The sequence below is a fragment of the Balaenoptera borealis genome (assembly GCF_965194805.1).
Source record: "Balaenoptera borealis genome assembly, chromosome: 13".
In the NCBI taxonomy this organism is placed as follows: domain Eukaryota; kingdom Metazoa; phylum Chordata; class Mammalia; order Artiodactyla; family Balaenopteridae; genus Balaenoptera; species Balaenoptera borealis.
In genome coordinates this window covers 82534278-82552739 of record NC_138870.1, presented here as the reverse complement: position 1 = coordinate 82552739, position 18462 = coordinate 82534278, and positions in this window count along the sequence as shown.

Here is an 18462-nt window from a genome sequence, read left to right as displayed (position 1 = left end):
GTAATCAGAACCGGACCCTGACCAAGTGGAATGCTTGACAGTAGCTAGAAAAAGAGGAAAACGGGTGCCTAGCCATAGGCAAGATTGGTGTTTTTAATCGTTTGAAAAGAGGAATAGTGAGGCTTGAGCCATTCCAGAAGTGATGCCTGATTTGATAAACGTGATAAAACTTTCAGTTTTCCACTACATTCATTATCGATTGCTGCATAAAAAATTACCCCTAAACTTAGTGGCTTAAAACAACACATATTATTTCACGAAGTCTGTGAGTCAGGAATCCAGGTGCAGCTTAGCTGGGTCCTCTGGCTCAGGACCTCTCACAGGCGGTAATCCAAGTGTCAGCCTGAGCCGTAGTCATCTCAAGGTGCTGCTGGGGAAGGAGCTGCTTCCAAGCAGCCTTGGTTGTTGGCAGGATTCAGTTCCTCGCTGGTTGTTGGACTCAGGGCGTCTGTTCCTCCCCCACCATTGGCTGGAGGTCACCTTGCCACTTGAGCCTCTCCAAAGAGCATCTCCTGCCATGGCAGCTGGCTTCATCAGCGCAAACAAGCAGGCAGTACCACAGAGAGAATTCGAGTAGGGCAGAAGTCCCCATCTCTTTGTAAAGTAATCTTGGAAGTAACATCCCATCCTGTCTGCCATATTCTATTCATTATGATTAAGTCACTGTACTCAAGGGGAGGAGATTACACAAGGCCATGAAAACCAGGAGATGGAGACAATTGGGGGCCATTTCAGAAGCTGCCTACCACGTCCATATTCAAGTATAAATAGGTGCCTATAGCATTTAGCCTTCTTCCAGTCTCCCAGCCCTTTCCTGCTCTTCTCATGCTCTTCAGGACCAAGATCAAATAGCTGGCACTCTTAGCACCCATGCTGGAGCCACTTCTGCTTCCACCAGCTACAGTGAGGTTAACATTTCATTCCATCAGCCAAACCATCATGCCAAGGACCTATTGTGTATTATTTCCCTTTAGATTTTGGAGAACTTTAACTGTTTGACTATATTATGGCTCCTGATAAAAGCACATTTATTGTTCGCATTGGAGAAAAAAGTTACAAACACTGCTAAAATACAGGCTTCAACATTAATATCAATCTCATTAGGTTTTTCTTTGTGATCAAGAGTAGGTAGTAACTGTCTTCTATTACATGTATCTTTTTGCATTTTAAATTACTTATACTGGATTGTTTCTTACTCACAGCAAAAGGTCTCTGTATGTGGAAATATGTCTCCACCAAAACCAAGATTTTATTCCAAAACGTTATTGTGTAGAAAGTAATGCTTCTGATAGAGGCATTTGTTTTTGCTTGCTGTTTTCAGTACAACGAAATGAAGATTAATTTTACTGAAAACTAAGCCAAAAATAACACTAATGTTCCTTCCATGTATTGCTTCCCACAGAATCACGCAATAAATGCATCTCAGAACCTGTTACAGGCCAGTCTGAGCTCACTTAATGCCAGCTTCCAATTCCTAGGCCACCTCTAATAATCTTCATATGATACATTAGTCTTTCTGCTGCAGCTCAAAAAGCAGAGGAGTAAAGGGAAGTCAGCTCTGGGGTGTAAGAAAGAGCTTCCAAAATGTCTTGACTCACCTGATGAAAAATTATTTTGAAAGAATAAATAATTATCGCAATAAGCTGTTCACTTCTTCACAGATCAGTCCCTCCATTGTCCCAACCTAATTAGAGTAATTTGTGTTTAAGGAGATATTGATTTTGCATAATGGTTTTGCCTTGTATTACACACATGACAGCATTCTCTTTACTTAACCTGGACAACAATCTTGTTGAGTGATATGTCAAAGCTCTTGCTCGTACGTCTACTCCTGGCAGCGTAGACTCAAGGAGAGGAGAGTTCAAGTTCCCGTTGATGGTGTTATTGAATGTATAAATAAACCAAGGAAATAGCAGAGGCCAGGAAAGCAAAGGCTGTATTTGTCTGCCCTCGTGAGAGCCATTGTGCTGTGGGATTCTGCTGCACAGTTACAATAAGTTTTGTTGGTTTTCCTCTTGGCTGGGGCCTCCTGTGCTCTCTGAATGGTAACTCCGTGCCATCCCAGGGAACAGGTAAAATGGAAAAAGTCTTTTTATTTCCATAGGCTTAAGCCAAACCCCTCAAAACAAGCTATTCCAGAGCCGAGCTGGAGCAGGGCTAATGCCGCGGTTGGCAGCTCATGTGCAGCGGCCTCCTTGGCGAGCCCAGGGCCGCTCTTATCCACTTCAGCTGTCTTTTGAAAGCCTCCTTCTCACAAAAGACAGAGCTGATCTCTAGGGCCTGGGAAAATAGAAAATTCTCCCACCGTGATGGGAAACACTGTCAAGACCCAAAACTCTATAGTGAAGCATCAGACACCAGTGTATAATCGCAGATAAAGAGAGGGAAGAGGGCTGTGTGGGAGAAACAGCAACAACGAAATTAAAATAGACTGGGAAGCTGGAATTTAAAATGATGGCGAAGTAACCAAGACCGCTTCACTCTCCAGAGCGTGCTCCGTCCATGTTCAAGTCATTTAACTAAAGTGTATATTTTTCTTCTCCTCCGCATGGCCTCACGTGTAGTCTTAGGATGGGTGCATAGACTTTAGGCCTGATACCCGGACATTTTTGCTAGGATCAGAATGTAGGCTGACTTGCTTATCGAGAGGATTAAATGAAATGCAAAATGTGTTCCTGCTGTTCGGTTTTCTGCGTTTGATGGGTGCTGTATCTTAGCCAGGCCAGAGCTCTAAGAAAGTGCATCACTTGAAATAGTCGTATCATATTCTTTTAGGGATTCATATTAATATCCCTCTTGAGAGACTGACAGTTTGCATCTACCCACCTATATATTTATGTAGTTCTTATCACTAAATTATCTTGAAACTCGAAGGATAAAGATAATGCATTTTACCCACACCAGGTGACTAGGATGAGCTCTCCCTGCTGATGGTGTAGAAGTGAGAAGCATCATAGGTAGAGCTTCACTTTTGGACGAATGCTCTTTAAATAGATATTAAATTACATAGACAAACAAGTCTCAAAAGAATATTAATATACATGACAATGCACCACACTGGTAAGTGAGTTTTTGAGCTTTCAAATATTCTGGGATTTCATCTTCCAACAGAAATTGCGATTTCATTAGCATTTACAACTAGCCTTCCAGGGGTGTTTGCCAAAGGGATGAAAGCAGGAGGAAAAAAAAAAAAAAAAGAAGCAGCCCTTCCACAGGCCCGCACAAAGGTGCTAATTAGTGATAGTTTTCCTCTATGGGAAATGGCCCAGGATGCAAGGCTTGTGACCATAGACCTATTTCCATTATGCCTGGGAAAACAACAAACATGTTAAATTAAATGAAAATATTACTTTGTGGAGCTTATGTCAACTAATGGCTTTCAAGCATACAAGGAGTTAGAGGAGTTATTATGCCCAGGATTATGAGAAATTATGTTCTAGAGAGGAAATTAGCCCCTGCCTAGGTAAGGTGACCCTGAATTTTCTAATAGCAAGACTATTTTGATACAGAATAGATGAGTTACAGAGGGAGGGTAGAGCAACATTCTGTGATAAAAATAAAAATAGATTTTTGTTTCTCCTTAAAGTGAATCCATGCTAACTTACCTACTCAAAACTTCTAATTTTCCAGAGAAGACTCTTCAGTGAATCAATCAATACCAGCAGGGACCATTTATTGAACGTTCACCATATGCCAGGCTTTCTTATCTCATTTCATTCTCATTATAACTCTGTGAGGAATGCATTATCATCCCCACTTTTCAGTCGGGCAAGATAAGAGCCAGTGAGGTTGAATCGCTTCTCTAAATTCACACAGGTAGAATGGGATAGAACCAGGTTTGAACCAAAGCCTTTGACTTAACCAAACTCAAGTTCTTTATCCATCTGAAAGAGGTGTAAAGACCAGACCATGGCCCCGGATGTTGCCCTGAAGCCCAGGCAGATGAGTTGCTTGAATGAATAAAAACTTACACAATGCTGCTGAGCGATTTGCAAGTGGATTATTTAGATAACTTGACTCTCCACTCTTCCTGACACCACAAGAACACACTCCCGGGTATCTCTGAAGGAGAACCATTCATTCAGTAAATATTTATTGGGTACCTACTATGTGTCAAATACTATGCTAGTTGCTCAACCTTGGAAAATGAAGCTTCTCAGTTGTGTTATTATCCCTCTGTGCCCGGGGCAGTGTTTCTGGGAAGAAGATGGAATGGTAGATTCCAGTTTATGGGTGAAAAATGAAGGAATAAACAGGGTTTGGGGAAGGAGGAAGAGCTGTGCTATTGAAAGAGACAGCAGTGGGGTTGGCTAAACTTTTGAAACATCTATGTGTGACTAACTCTCCTTTGACTTTTGAAAAGGGCAAATTTAGAAAATGGCACATGGTGTGCTGTGCATTGGGAACACATTTCATTCCAAGTGATGATTTAGGATGCAATAATAAAACACAGCCCCAGAAGTTTAGATTATGTCAAGGAGACGGCACGGGAAAGGGTTATTGAGGCAAACCCATGGGGTTCATTTGAAGCAACCATCAGGGGCGCGATCCATGTACTTCAACTCAACTCTGAAGGCCACATCAGATACAGATCCCTTGGCCAGTCAGCAGCAGCCTGACCCTGTGTGACAAGGCTTGGTCTGCATGTTATTAATTATATACTAAGGAGGAGTAAGAGAAGGTTCACAGATGGATACGCACCCCCAATGTAGATTCCATAGTCACTTAATCTGGAAGTGAATCCCAAGGTTGGTTCAGATATGAAGAGTTGGAAGAAGGGACTTGGATCAGAGGGTATTAAAACAAAGGGAAATGTCCTTAAGACAGGACCTGAAACTACTTGTGGAAGAAGCCCATTTATTTTGGTGACACACATGGAAAGTCACAGATAATGCTTTGGGTGTAGTCTATTTGTTTGGGTCCTGACCTACTTGTAGAGCTTTAAGCAGAGAAAGGTGGTCAAAATAGAATTTCCAATCATCCTAAAGTCTCTTGAAAATCATATAACAGATTGTGGTACATAAGTCATGAAACTGTTATTAGTGACCTTAGTCATCACCAATTTTTCTAGTATCTTGCAATATCTGGGAGTTTCTAACTCTTTTCCTAATCATACCTTTTCATCTCTCCTTGTACTTCCATCCCACGCTGTAAGGCTGGTGTGAACACACAAATATGCTCCCTACCCATCATACTCTTTCCCCTTCAACTTGTCACATGGCCTCTGAGGAGTGCACTTTGATCAGGCCCATTTTGCTGCCATAAACCCCCTCCTGGATTAGGTATTTTCTACTCTCCCTACCCTTCAGATTCTGCAACGTGGAAACCCAAAGAACCACCCTGGGAATTTTTAGAACAGAGGAGGAGAAATAATTCACCATAAAACCAAAATTCTTTTAGGGGAGAGAGTGGAGAGGGAAGAGGCTAGGAATATCCATGAGTGAATAATTTCATCCCTTTATAATAGCATGCAGGTGAAATCCCAGCAGAAAATGCAATATTTGAGGTTACCCTTCTAGGTATTATTGACCCCAGGGAATCCCTGAACAATGTAACTTATTAACTATTCCAGGAAGTGTCTGTGGAGTCAACGGAACCAGGTGACTTCCACCTCCAGGCCCTGTGGAAATATCACTGGCATCATGGAATGCTCAAATGTGGGGTCATTGCCTTTAGAAGGATCAGATTTAGGACTTTGGGGTGACTGGAGTTGACCTTCACACAGAGGTCTCTGACTTCTGATGCTCTAAAACAAAGCCTAATACACATGAGGTCACAGGAATAAGCAGTCCTGGGTCAACCTGGAAGCTTCAGTGTGGTTAAACAGTAGATGAGGTCATCACAGAGAAATGTGATGAATCACCAAGGAACAGTATTCTGTTTTTGTAGAGAAATGCTTTCCAGTTAAATGTTCACGGCTCCCTATCAATCACCTACAGGAATAATAATTTAGATGAAGCTTGCTCTCATCCTTGGTGGGAAGGAAAGGAATCAGTGTTCAGAGCAGTAATATAACAACATACGTTGCTAACCTCATTACTTCCGCTTATTCTTTAGCAATGACCTAACCAGATAATAAGCACTCAAGTTACAGTTTATTCATGGTACTATGGGCTCTCCAAGACTTATGTCTACTTAATAAGGGTCCACTTCTTTATCCATGGTGCCAGAGTATGGCTGAGTAAAATCAGCCAGGGCATACCTCCCTCAAATGAGAGCATGACTCTGTACTACAGCTCAAAAGGCAGAGATTGAAATGGTTTAAAAGCTATTCATTGAACAGGTATTTGGTGACTCCTACTATAAATTTTATGTCCTCTGTTTGTGAAGTGAGATATGACAAGGAGCAGACACACATGTCCCTTAGCCTCATTAACTCAGCAAATTCAGAGTCTAGCCAGGAGGACAACAATAGAGGGAGGAGTTACAGGTGCTCTGATTATAATCGTGTGGAGGTCAAAGGTCAGGATATATAGAGCTAGTCGAGGGCTCAGGAGGCCTCCAACACCCCAAGGAAGGTCCACATAAGCCGAACCTTCAATGGAGACCATGAAGTGTGGGCAAGAGGGTTCCAGGTAGAAGGTCCCTTTTGTGAAGATGTCATTCCTCCGTAATATCTCCGTGAGACAGACACAGAAGGTTTGTCAGCAAAACGCAGGGGACTTGGGGGAGATGGATACTTCTTTCTCAGGGCAGCTGGGATGCATATTTCAAGTGAAATCCTTGTCAATAACCTTCCCTTTGTACTTTAATGAATGTGTGTTGAACACTTTTCTATCTTCTGCTCAGATCTGTGTCCACAGTTCTGGACAGCTTCCAAAACGGTGATAGGCAGACTTCTGACAAAAGTAGTTATTTTTGAGTTTTTTTTCCCCCTCCTCTTCCATTAGCCATGGCCTCTTGCCATGTTGAGTCTCACAAATGGACACAGACCAATCAATCACCCTTATAAAAATGCCAAAATTCAGCCTTTCCTACTGTGAAATGAATACACTGACCTTAACACAAATGTAGAAATAAATTAAAAAAAAAAATCTATCCCCACCATGGACCCCCTGGCGGCCACACTTAGATTTCCACACATTTCAGTTTGACAAGGCTGACATTGCTGAGAACTTCTTACTTCCTTTATTTAAAAAGCTGGAAGCAGATTAGATATGCCCCCCCCCCACAAATTTACTAATAAGAACTTATTTACATAGAGGCTCTGCCTATGAAGAAGTGTAGATAGGAAGAGCCATTATCTGTCCAGGAGGAAAAGTGAGAGAAAGCTGGATTGAACATAGTGAAGGGGGAAGGAATGCTCATGATCTATTGATATTAAAACAAACAAAAATGAGTTTTCTCAATCTAGGGACCTCTAAGACTTAACTGCTTCACTCAGCGTCAACCTCTAGTTTATGCAGCATAGACCTGGATAAGGGTGAAAACCCTGAAAGTGGCCAATGTCAACTCAAGTCCTGGATTCATCATTTGCCAGCTCTGTGACCTGGAGCAGGTCCCTCAGTCTTTTTAACCTACAATCTCTTCTTCTGTAAAACAAGGACAATACTACTCACCTCCTGGGGTACTACAGTGCACATCTCTTGTTCTCACCATTTCTATGCTTTCAGGAACATAAGTCTAGTTATCTCTGGAGGAGTGTTCCTTCCACTCTCAAGGCACGTGGTGTTAGAGGATGACCTCAGACTCTTGGGAGAGGACACGGGATTTGCCTCTGGACTTTCTGAGCACTGTGACCGCTGGCCATGGGGGCTGTTTCAAGTTCATGCATGTGACACAGGCTGGGACAATGAGACTCCCACTGAAGATATTTTAGGGAATTATTGGGGAAATGATCTCTGGGTGCTGGAGTAACTAAGCCGATAGAAATTAGACCAGAAGCTACTGGAAGCCTTGGAGAAGCCTGTTTAAACACAAACCTGACAGAGACAGTCAGAGGTGGGAGATGGAAAAAGACAGAGTTAAGTCCTTGGATCCTGCTGTAGCTCGAGACTTGTTGGTTCTGTAAGTCAATAAATTCTCCTTTTGTTCTGGTTTGTTAGAACTGGATTTCTAAAAATCTTAATTGATATAAAAAATGTATACATGAGTTTTGAGAATTAAATTATAATTTCCATAAGACACTTAATACCTGTTATATGGCAGGAATTCAATAAATAAAGCCATACATTGTGTTGCATGCACAGTGTGTGTGTGTGTGTGTGTGTCCCTTTAGCATGTGAAAGTTGCCCAAAGAGACAAGAGGCAGAAAAATAGCCAAGGCTTCAAGTCATGACTCTGCCCACAGCTACAAAATCCAGTAATGCCAGGACACTTTTAATGCTGTGCTTAGAGAATAGATCACTTTTTTGGACTTCTCACTCTTTTGTACAATGTGACTGTTGTGATTTGCAGCATCAATATTTAAAAAGAGAAGGAAGGAAGGAAGGAAGGGAGGAAATGGATAAGTTTTTAAAACATTTTTATTGGAGTATAGTTGATTTACAATGTTGTGTTAGTTGGGATTGAAATATACACACTAGTATATATAAAATCGATTTGGGCTCCTGGTCTCCTGATTCTGTAATCCTTCCGCTCTCCACAGCTGTCTTCCCCCTGGGATCCCATAGTTACTCTGTATCCATCACATTCTCTCTGCCCTCTGTCTCCTCTATAAAAGCCTGTATTCAGGAAAAAATAATCTGAAACCCATTTGGGAGCAAATAACAAATTGATAACCATTTAAAGAGTTACACCATTAATGGGGATTTACATGTTAAAGGAGACCAACACAAAAACAAGAGTAACATCTTCAGGTGTCAAAGAGAAAGGAACTCTCAACTGTGGAGCACCTACTGTATGCTGAGCAATGTATATATCCTATGCAATCCTCATAGCTACCTTGGGAGGTGGGTGTTATTATACCCATTTTACAGATGGGGAAACATGCTCAGAGAAGTTCAGAAACTTGCTCAAAGCCACATAACTCAAAGGGCATGGATCTGGAAAAGAGCCCAGGTTTAACTGACCCCAAACCCACGTTTTGATTAAGATTCTTCCTGGTGACTGTCATTAGGTGAGCATCACAGTGACTGGCCATGGAGCTAGGAAACACGATTCAGAGACTATTGCCCCAACATCAGGATGACTTGGAGGCAGGACAGAGGGCAGCAGAGTGACAGAGTGGATTTTATCTAAGGAGATGAATTTTTAAATCCGATCACAGGAACCACCACAGCACTTTTTTTTTTTTAAACTTCAGTTAAACTGATTTTCTAAACTGCATACCAGCACCTAATCAGTTTGGTCCCTTTCTTTCTCCTTCCCTTTAATTTTATTTTAGCTTGGGTCTTGTACGGTTGGCAGCGGAGGGGGGCGGGAAGAATCCTCTGTACTCCTTACTTTCCTATCTGCCACTCCCTGCTTTTGCTCACATTGTAGTCTTAATTTGATCAGCAGTTATGAAAAGGAAACATTAATCCTGGGGAAAAGGACATTGTTCGTGGCCAGACAGTTTCGGTATTGCTTCTAAAGTGAAGTGTTTCGTGCTCGGATATGAGTTTTGCCCCTTGGCATGCTTCTGGATGTGAGAACAGAAAGGGGGACAAAGTTGCTAAAAACTAGACAGATGACACCTGGTACTGGGAAGGCCTGTCAGAGACGTTAGCAGATTCTTTACCCCAGGTGAGTTTCTGGGCAAGAGGGACCCAGAAGATACTTCTGAATATGTATGTGGTTACGGGGGCCTTGGTGATGAGGGGCAGGAGGGGAGGGATGAGAGAAAGGAAGACAAAGAAGCGTGAGCTGCCCCACCCATTGTGACAGACCAGTCTCCTATGCCTGAGAGTGTAAGCCAGAGTAATTGATTATGACTGTGGCTATCATTTACACAGCACTTACTAGATCCTAGGTACCTTTCCAAGTGTTTTATGGGAGTGTTTTATTTTTATCCTTAGAGTAAATGTAGAGGTAGGTATTAGTATAACAGATGAGGAAAATGAGGGTTAAGGCTTCAGCAACTTACACAAGACTTGGTGTGCTCTTAATCACCACACTGAACCATCTCCTGAGTGTCTATTAGGTACCAGGCCCTTGGCTAAGCCTCTAGGATATAGGCATGAATGAAAAAGGGTCACAGAACTCTCAGTCTAGTGGAAGAAATAGGTGAATGAACCACCTGTATAACTTGAGTATTTAGCACAGTGTCCAGCCCATGAGAGACATGCACTAGCTCTTTAATGAATGATGGATGGATGGATGATTGGATGGATGGATGGATGGATGGATGAATGGATGGATGGATGGATGGAGTATAATGTAGTATGATAGCTGCATGAAAAGAGGTAAGTATGGGGTGCTGTGAGAGCATAGAGAAGAAGGAACTAAACCCATATAAAATAGGTGATGCGTGAGCTGAGTTTTGAGGTAGGGTAGAGGTTCACCAGAGAGTGACCACAATCATATAAGACTAACACCATATTGTGATTTCACCATCACCCTGCTTCAGCAAAGCAGCTCTGAGCTTTCTCGTATCATCTGAGAGCAAAAACCAGGTCCCAACCTAGATGTCTATTCACTCTGCTTTCCAGGGCATTGCCAAGCCTTTCTCTGACATTGGTTTTCTTCCTTCTCTCCAATATGAGTGGGCAGCTGCCAGGAGTGGCATGTATTACCCGTGCACCAGGTATCTGTATTTCTCAGACTAAAAATCATGAACCTCCAGGTCCCTATTAATAGTCACTAGAGGAATCATAAAAATAATTAACAAAGCAACAACAATAACTTACATTATACATACAGTACTATATAATGTACAATGGTCTTTCAATGAACATTATGTAGTGAAAGATCCTAACAGCCCTGTGAGAGACAAGGCAAATAGTCTTTCCGTCATTTGACATAGATGGGATTCATGCTCAGAAGAGATGAGATAAGCTATCTATGGGTCACCTCTACGTGCTGCTTCAATACTGCCAACTGGGCATCCTTATCTCACCGAGACTCACAGCAGCCTGGTGAGTAGGTGCTTATCTTCCTATGTTTGCCATTAAGTAAACTGAGGCTCAGGGAGGTTAAGCGACTTATCTGAGGGCACCCAGCCAGCAGATGGGGTAACTGGGACCGAAAGCCAATTGTTCTTAACCTCGGTGCTTGTGCTCTTTGCATTTAAATATCTTGCTTCCTCATTTCTAGAGAGATTCAGAGAAAGAGGACTAGTGACCAAGAATCCCACCTCCTCAGAGGGCTTTCACATAGGTTATTACAAATGTTAGGCGTCTTTACAGTCATTGATCCACAGGCCACCTAAACCCAATCAACTCTGGCTGTAAACCACAGATGCCTGGGCCTAGGGGCAGCTGTTGACAAAGCTGAGAAGTATTCAAAGTTTCAAAGTTGGTCTCTTTAATTCCCTTTCAAGACCATTCTCTCTCATCTTCTTTTTTTGATACTCCGTCACCCTATTTACTATTCTCTTGTTCTCTATTGCTGCCCTAGGTTTTTAAAATAATGTTTTGATTCTTAGGAATCAGGTGTGTGTGTGTGTGTGTGTGTTGGGAGGAAACTTATTCATGCTTCTTAGAATCATACCACATGTGAAAGTGAAAGCATCTACTTACTCAATATTTTGTAGTAACCTATAAGGGAAAACAGTCTGAAAAAGAATATATATATATCTGAAATACTTTGCTGTACACCTGAAACTAATACAACATTATAAATCAACTATACTCCAATATAAAATAAAATTTTTTTTAAAAGTGGTGGGCACCACAGTGAACTGGAAAGTACAAGATCTATTTAAAACATTAAATCTCAAACTTTTTGCTGCCAAAAAAAAATCTATACTTCAATAAAAAAAAAAAAAAGAAAGTAGCATCTACCGTCACTTGCTAGTTATATCGTAAGAACCATCCACAGCCAATCTGATCTCTTATCCTGAGAGCAGAGGCACCGTAAATAGTGAGAAGCCAGTTACAGGTATGCTAACAGCAGTTGCACTCTTTGGCTGCATTCACCATGCAGAAATGCTGCTCCCCAAGAGCTGAGCCCAATGGAAGCAGAGTGGGAACTCTGGCTCAGAGATCCCCTGAGTGTATCTCAGGGAAGTGTCTCCCTCACACCCTGCAATGAAAATGATGTCACCCACTCCCGAAGGCAAGGGAAGCAATGCATCTGCCAATCTAGGGAAGAAGGATGAAGAATAAGACCAAGGGAGCTATAGGAATTTGGCTGACCTGCTCTGATAAGAATCCAGTGGGCAAAGGGAAGGCATGGGAGGGCTGGAGCAGGGGAGTAGCATGGTTGGATCTGTGCTCTCGAAGGGTCTGTGGCTACAGTGTGAAGTTAGAGTGGAGACGACGGAGGGAGGGTGGAAGAGAAGTTAGAAGCCAATTGCTGCAGTAACTCAGATAAAAGATCATGGGATACAGAGTGAAGTAAGTCAGAAAGAGAAAAACAAACATCCTATACTGATGCATATATGTGGAGTCTAGAAAAATGGTATAGATGATCTTATTTGCAAAGCAGAAATAGAGGCACAGATGTAGAGAACAAATGTGTGGATATCAAGAGGGAAGGGGGGGTGGGATGAACTGGGAGATTGGGATTGACATATATACACTACTATGTATAAACAGATAACTAATGAGAACCTACTGTATAGCACAGGGAACTCTACTCAGTGCTCTGTGGTGACCTGAATGGGAAGAAAATCCAAAAAAGAGGGGATATATGTATATGTATAGCTGATTCACTTTGCTATACAGCAGGAACTAACACAACAGTGTAAAGCAACTATACTCCAATAAAAATTAATAAAAAACAAAAGATCATGGGAATGTGAACCAAGGCAGCAGCAAGAGAGACTGAAAGAATAGGAGCCTTAGAGATGGTGCGGAGAGGGTCCTCAGCCCAGATATAGTCTTAGGGGCAAGACTGAACGAGGACACTCAGCCCTGGAGAACGAAGGTGGAGACCACCATCCGTTGGGAAGACAGGCACCACAACACACAGGACCGACCTCCCCCAGTTGCCCAGTGTTTGCAAGCAGGTCTGTGAAGAACATAGAGTGAAGCAGGAGGGAAGTCTCTGGCATTCAAACCAGTTTTCTTTGCTCTCCTGTCCTGACGATGTTAACACCTCTGCTCTCATAGGACGACCAAGGGCATTTTCATTGCCATGTCTGGTCAGAGCTTCTGATTTATGTCCTGCCAAGAAGATAGATTTCCCCAGTAATAGTTATGTTTCCACTGGTGATTTCCGTCCCCTTGGGACCTGAGATTGCAGCCTCCTGAGGCGTATCACCTAAGTGTTCTCCTGTAAATTGCTCCTGCAAATATTCTCAATCAAAACCCAATAAAATGTCTGAGAGCTTGTACTATCCTGAAGTCTGGGAATCGTACACCAAAATCATATTCCAGAATATTAAACAAAAGACAAATTCCAGGCCCATTCTAACAATACAAATCTTTGGAATTACAACTGGGCCTTCATTAACCAAAGAACAGACTTGGTTGTTGAATGAAGAACACTTATCTACAATCTTGTGATATTTAGAAACACCAGCCTATGTTAGAGGCGCTAAAACTGCGTTGAGAGCAAGGGCTAATTTGTGAAAAATTATCATTCAGAAAATTTCTTCCTTTACTAGGATTTTGAAAAGATCCTGTGTTATACTTTCTACAACAGAACTTCACAAAAGCAGATGTTTATAAAAGCTACCCCTCCAAAAGTAGTGATTTTTCTCTTCACCAGAATAACCTTCTAGTGGTGTATTAATTAAGAGTCTATACTGCCGTAACAAAGAATATCAAACAGTTGCTCAAGCAAAATAAAAACTTTATTTCTCCCTCGGGGTATAAGTCCAAGCTAGTGGATGATCGGAGTATCATTTAGAGAAGGGATTTCTTCTGATCTGTTCTCTCTCTTTCCCTCGAATGCTGTTGACCAACATGGCTGAAGCACTATTTTTGTGTTTCAGCTCATGGGCAGGGAGAAAGAGGATGTGGATGGAAGCAGATTGCTTTCCTGAGGATGAGACCTAGGGGTTATTCACATCATTTCTTTTCACATTCCTATTGGCCAGAACTTAGTTCTGTGGCCATACTTAGTTGCCAGGGACCTGGCGAATGTGGTTACTAATTGGGTAGCTATGGGCGCCCCCCCATCCCCGCTTAAAATGAAGGGTTATTGAGGAACAATTAGCAGTGTCTACCAAAGTGTTTTGTTGCTAAACCTCATCTGGGGAGCCTTTTCCCCTGGGCTTTGGCCATACTGAACTTTTAGGGATTCTGGGCACCTCCAGGTTGTCTGATGTCTCTTCAGCTCTCTCTTCTGGGAGTACGTTTGCTTTCCTTCTGTCGGGGAGGGGAAATCCCCCCCCTCTACCCCACTTGAGTTCTTGCGGCTGGACTAATACACAAGACAGATTGGCAGGAGAAAATGAAACAAATGTTAGTTCTTACACATGGAGGTCTCGTAGAAATGAGACCTAAGAAGTAGCCAAAGCAGCTTTTATATTTTTAGACAAAGAAAGAATACTTCTGTGAGGAACTGACAGGACAAAGAAACTTGGGTTTTGGGTGCTCAGTTAGGAAGAATTTGTTGAGTCTGGGCTTAGGATAGTAAATTAAGAAGTAACAGGCTTGTTTATACAGGCTTCTTGACTCTGAATTTCCTTATCTCTGCCAATAAGGGTGTCCTTCTACCTCCAGATGCTGGGAGTGCACCTTTCACATGGAAGGTTTATTTCCTGATTTCAGAGAGCCAGAGAGGAGGGTCAGAGTGGCCCTCTTGCGTTGGCTGTGTCTTTAAGTTCAAAATCATCAATTTGCCATTGCGGCATATTTGGGGGCAGGCCACCCTGAATCCCACCACCCCCCAGCCAGCTTTACTCTTGCTCATCTTCTAAAATTGACCTCAGATGTTACTTCCTACAGGAGAACTTGCTCTGTACCCTGTTAGTTCTCTCGCGAGTGGAAGGCGTGTCTTTCAGAAACACCATACTTAACACTACAGTATAATGTATTGTAATTTCTGCATCTTCTTCTAGATCAGGAGTTTCTCAAGCCAAACCATACTTTAGAATAGAGCCCTACTGAAAACCAATTTAATTAGAATCTCTGGGGCTAGGGCACAGGCATCAGGGTTTTAAAATATTTCCCCAGTTGATCTAATGTGCAGTTACGACTGGAAACAACAGCACTAGCTTAGGGGCAGAAATTTCATCTCTGGACCATTCATACTTGAAGTAGCAGCTGGCATTCTATTAACATTCAATAAATGTTTAGTGAATGAACAAATGAATGAATGAAGAATGGCTTCCTGCATATCAGTTAAACTAGACCCCAAACGAGAATGAACAATTCATATCATTTTCTTGAACACAGAATATTAGCACCAGAAGGGACCTTCGAGATGACACAGATCCATCATGTCTGACAGGTAAGGAAACTACAATCCAAAAAGGGTCTCCTGGTGAGTTTACAGCAGAGACAGACCTCTGGGCCACTGGATGCCAAGTTCATTGGATGGCACACTGTAAGACACCTTGGTTTGATGCATCTACCCACAGTTTTAAACACAAAAGAATTCCTTCCTCTCTCAAAGCAGGGCTGAGCTCTAGCTACCTGAGCCCATGGAATCGAAATAGAAACATTTACCATTCTGCAGGTTTGTGAGGATTTTAGGGCAGTTATTCGTTGTTTGGAACTTGCTCATTATATCGTTTTACTACATAATGAAGACAAATGCCCACAGTTTAGCTACAGATTTGGTTAATGACAAGATGTATAATAATACAAGATAATAGGACCAGGCCATTGCATTCTAACTAAATATTTTTGTCAGATTCTTTCCCTCATTAATCTTCTTTTATTCGCCAGGCTTTATGGCTATTTTGCCTTCCACCTTGAGTCTACGTACACATGTAATTTTAAGAACAGAAATAGTCTCTAGGTTTTTCTGGGAATTGAGCTCTCTCCTCTCTGTATCTGTTTATGTGCAGACGTGCTATCAAGTTTAGGAGGGAAGACATCACACGTAACCCAGACAAGGCCTCTAATTGTTATGCCAGCCCACGCAAAGCTATCTGATTGCATTCAGTAACTGGCAAGGACAGAAAGCATTTTCAAGAGAAATAATATCTCACTGTAAATCTGGGACTATCTGTGTAATAACTGAACAGTAAACGCCACCTTTAATTTTAATGTCTCACATTAGGCAAAATTTTCAAAAGGCGAGCTCTCTGATATTCCAGCCCACCCTGTGGGGCAGGGACACGAGCACAAGAGCGTGATGGACATCAGTGTCAGATTTCCAATTGCTCGTGGACACCGTCAGAGTTCTCAAGCATCAGCCTTTCCAGATCATCATTCTCTCTCATAAGCAAAGGTATTTACCTATTAAGAACTGTTGAAGACTGAGATTCCACAGGCTATCTGGCTGCCAGCAACAACTCTTTTCAGATCGAGCTTTGATGGGGCAGTGTTTAGGTTCTAATGGCCCTTAAAAGCTGAAAGGTGCAAATGTGAAGTGATGAAATCCAGGCCGCGATGGCCATTTGCAGAATGATGCTCGCCGAGCTGCCGAGAGATTTGGCAGCTGATGAGGCATTGCCATCAAAATGTGCTCCCAGAAATGCATTCTCTGTGATACGTGTTTCACTTGATGGTGATCATTCTCACCCGCCCCCCACCTTCCTACAACTAAAGATGATTACTCTGACAGCAAGCTGTGTCTCACCCATCATTTTCTGTCAATTTTCTTGCCTCTGGAAAGGATTCTGTTTGGGTTCTTAGATTAATTCTCTAGGCAAAACACTCGCCTCCTATTCTTGCTATTTCTGTTCAAGATAGATATCCTGGGAGAGTTAACAGCAAACAAAACTTAGACTATGATTTAAACACAACACACCAATTACAAGTTTCAGGGGGGAGTAGAAAAAGATTCAAGGGTAACTTTCCTATCGAAACAACACACACTAGACACGGAGCGTTGCCTGGATTCTGCAATACTCATCTGGTGGCAAGAGGAAGAATTGCTGCTCGACCTCCCATCCAATAATCTAGATTGATCTCCCACCAGGATCGACAGCATTGGATGTGCAAGCCCAACGGACATTTACACCCAGGAGTGAAAAGAAAATAATAACCACACAGCAGGCACTCAACCATTAGCAAGTGGTTTTTACCACTTGAGAGAGTAGTCACTCTTCTCTGATGTCACTAAAGGAGCCCTGGGACGGCATTCGAAATAATTCTTAGGACTAAATTCCTGGGAGTAGGGGATTTCACAGACCCTTCTCTAAAGGCCTTGCTTTGTGGCTTTTCTTTCTAACACTGAGCACATTCAGCGTCTATAAAGATGATGAATTCTCGGTGCCCAAGACGTCATCCCTCCTCAGCTCGTGTGGGGAAGCGTCCCTGACTTATGCAAAACATATTGAGTGATGCGGGCAGATGTGACATTTAAAGGGACAACGGAGAGGGCCAAAGGCAACAGAGATGGGATTCAGCCTCATTTCAAAAAGGAAATTGGTTTCAATTGCAGAGCCCTCATCTCTTAATCAGGGGAGCTCCTAGGAGGGTGCCCACCTCTCATTCTTCTTCCTCCTGAGGCAATCAGTTTGGGGGGGAAGAGCCAACTCTGAGAAACTAGAAAGAAGACTTTTGTCAGTGATGGAGTTAGAGCATGAGGCCTGAATTTAAACCCATTAAATTTTATTAAATTTTAAGTTAAAATTTATTAATACATTTAATTGCTTCCTAGGGTAAGTAAATGCTGGGCTATAGAAGGGGTGTGAACAAAAATAGCAATGTATCGACAGGGAAAGAACTCTGTGGATGGTATACAGAAATGTAGCCGCAGAACCCACCCCAAGCGGGCACTATCCTGTTTCTAACAAATACTGAGTTGGTTTTCAGAGACAACAGAATAAAACCTCAAGTCATGCAGCCGAAGTACACGCAGAGAAGAAAATTTTGATCTTAAATAACACCTGGAACCAAAATTTCTCCCCCCATGAAACCAAGGGTCAGGGACAGGACAAGAATCTGAAGGCCAGGACCCTTTCAGAAGTGAAGGCTGTTGTCCAGGAAGACCTGGTGAAGCCCCTTTCCCACACTTAACCGTAAACAGCCAAGTTCTTTTTTTTTTTTTTTTTTTTAAATTTAAGTATAGTTGATTTACAATGTTGTGTTAGTTACAGGCGTACAGCAAAGTGATTCAGTTATATATATATATATATATATATATATATACACATATATGTGTTCTTTTTCAGATTCTTTTCCCTTATATGTTATTACAGAATATTGAGTAGAGCTCCCTGGGCTGTACAGTAAGTCCTGTTGTTTATCTATTGTACATATAGCAGTGTGTATTTGTTAATCCCAAACTCCTAATTTACCCCTCCCCCCCCTTCCCTAGGGTAACCATAAGTTTGTTGTCTATGTCTGCAGGTCTATTTCTGTTTTGTAA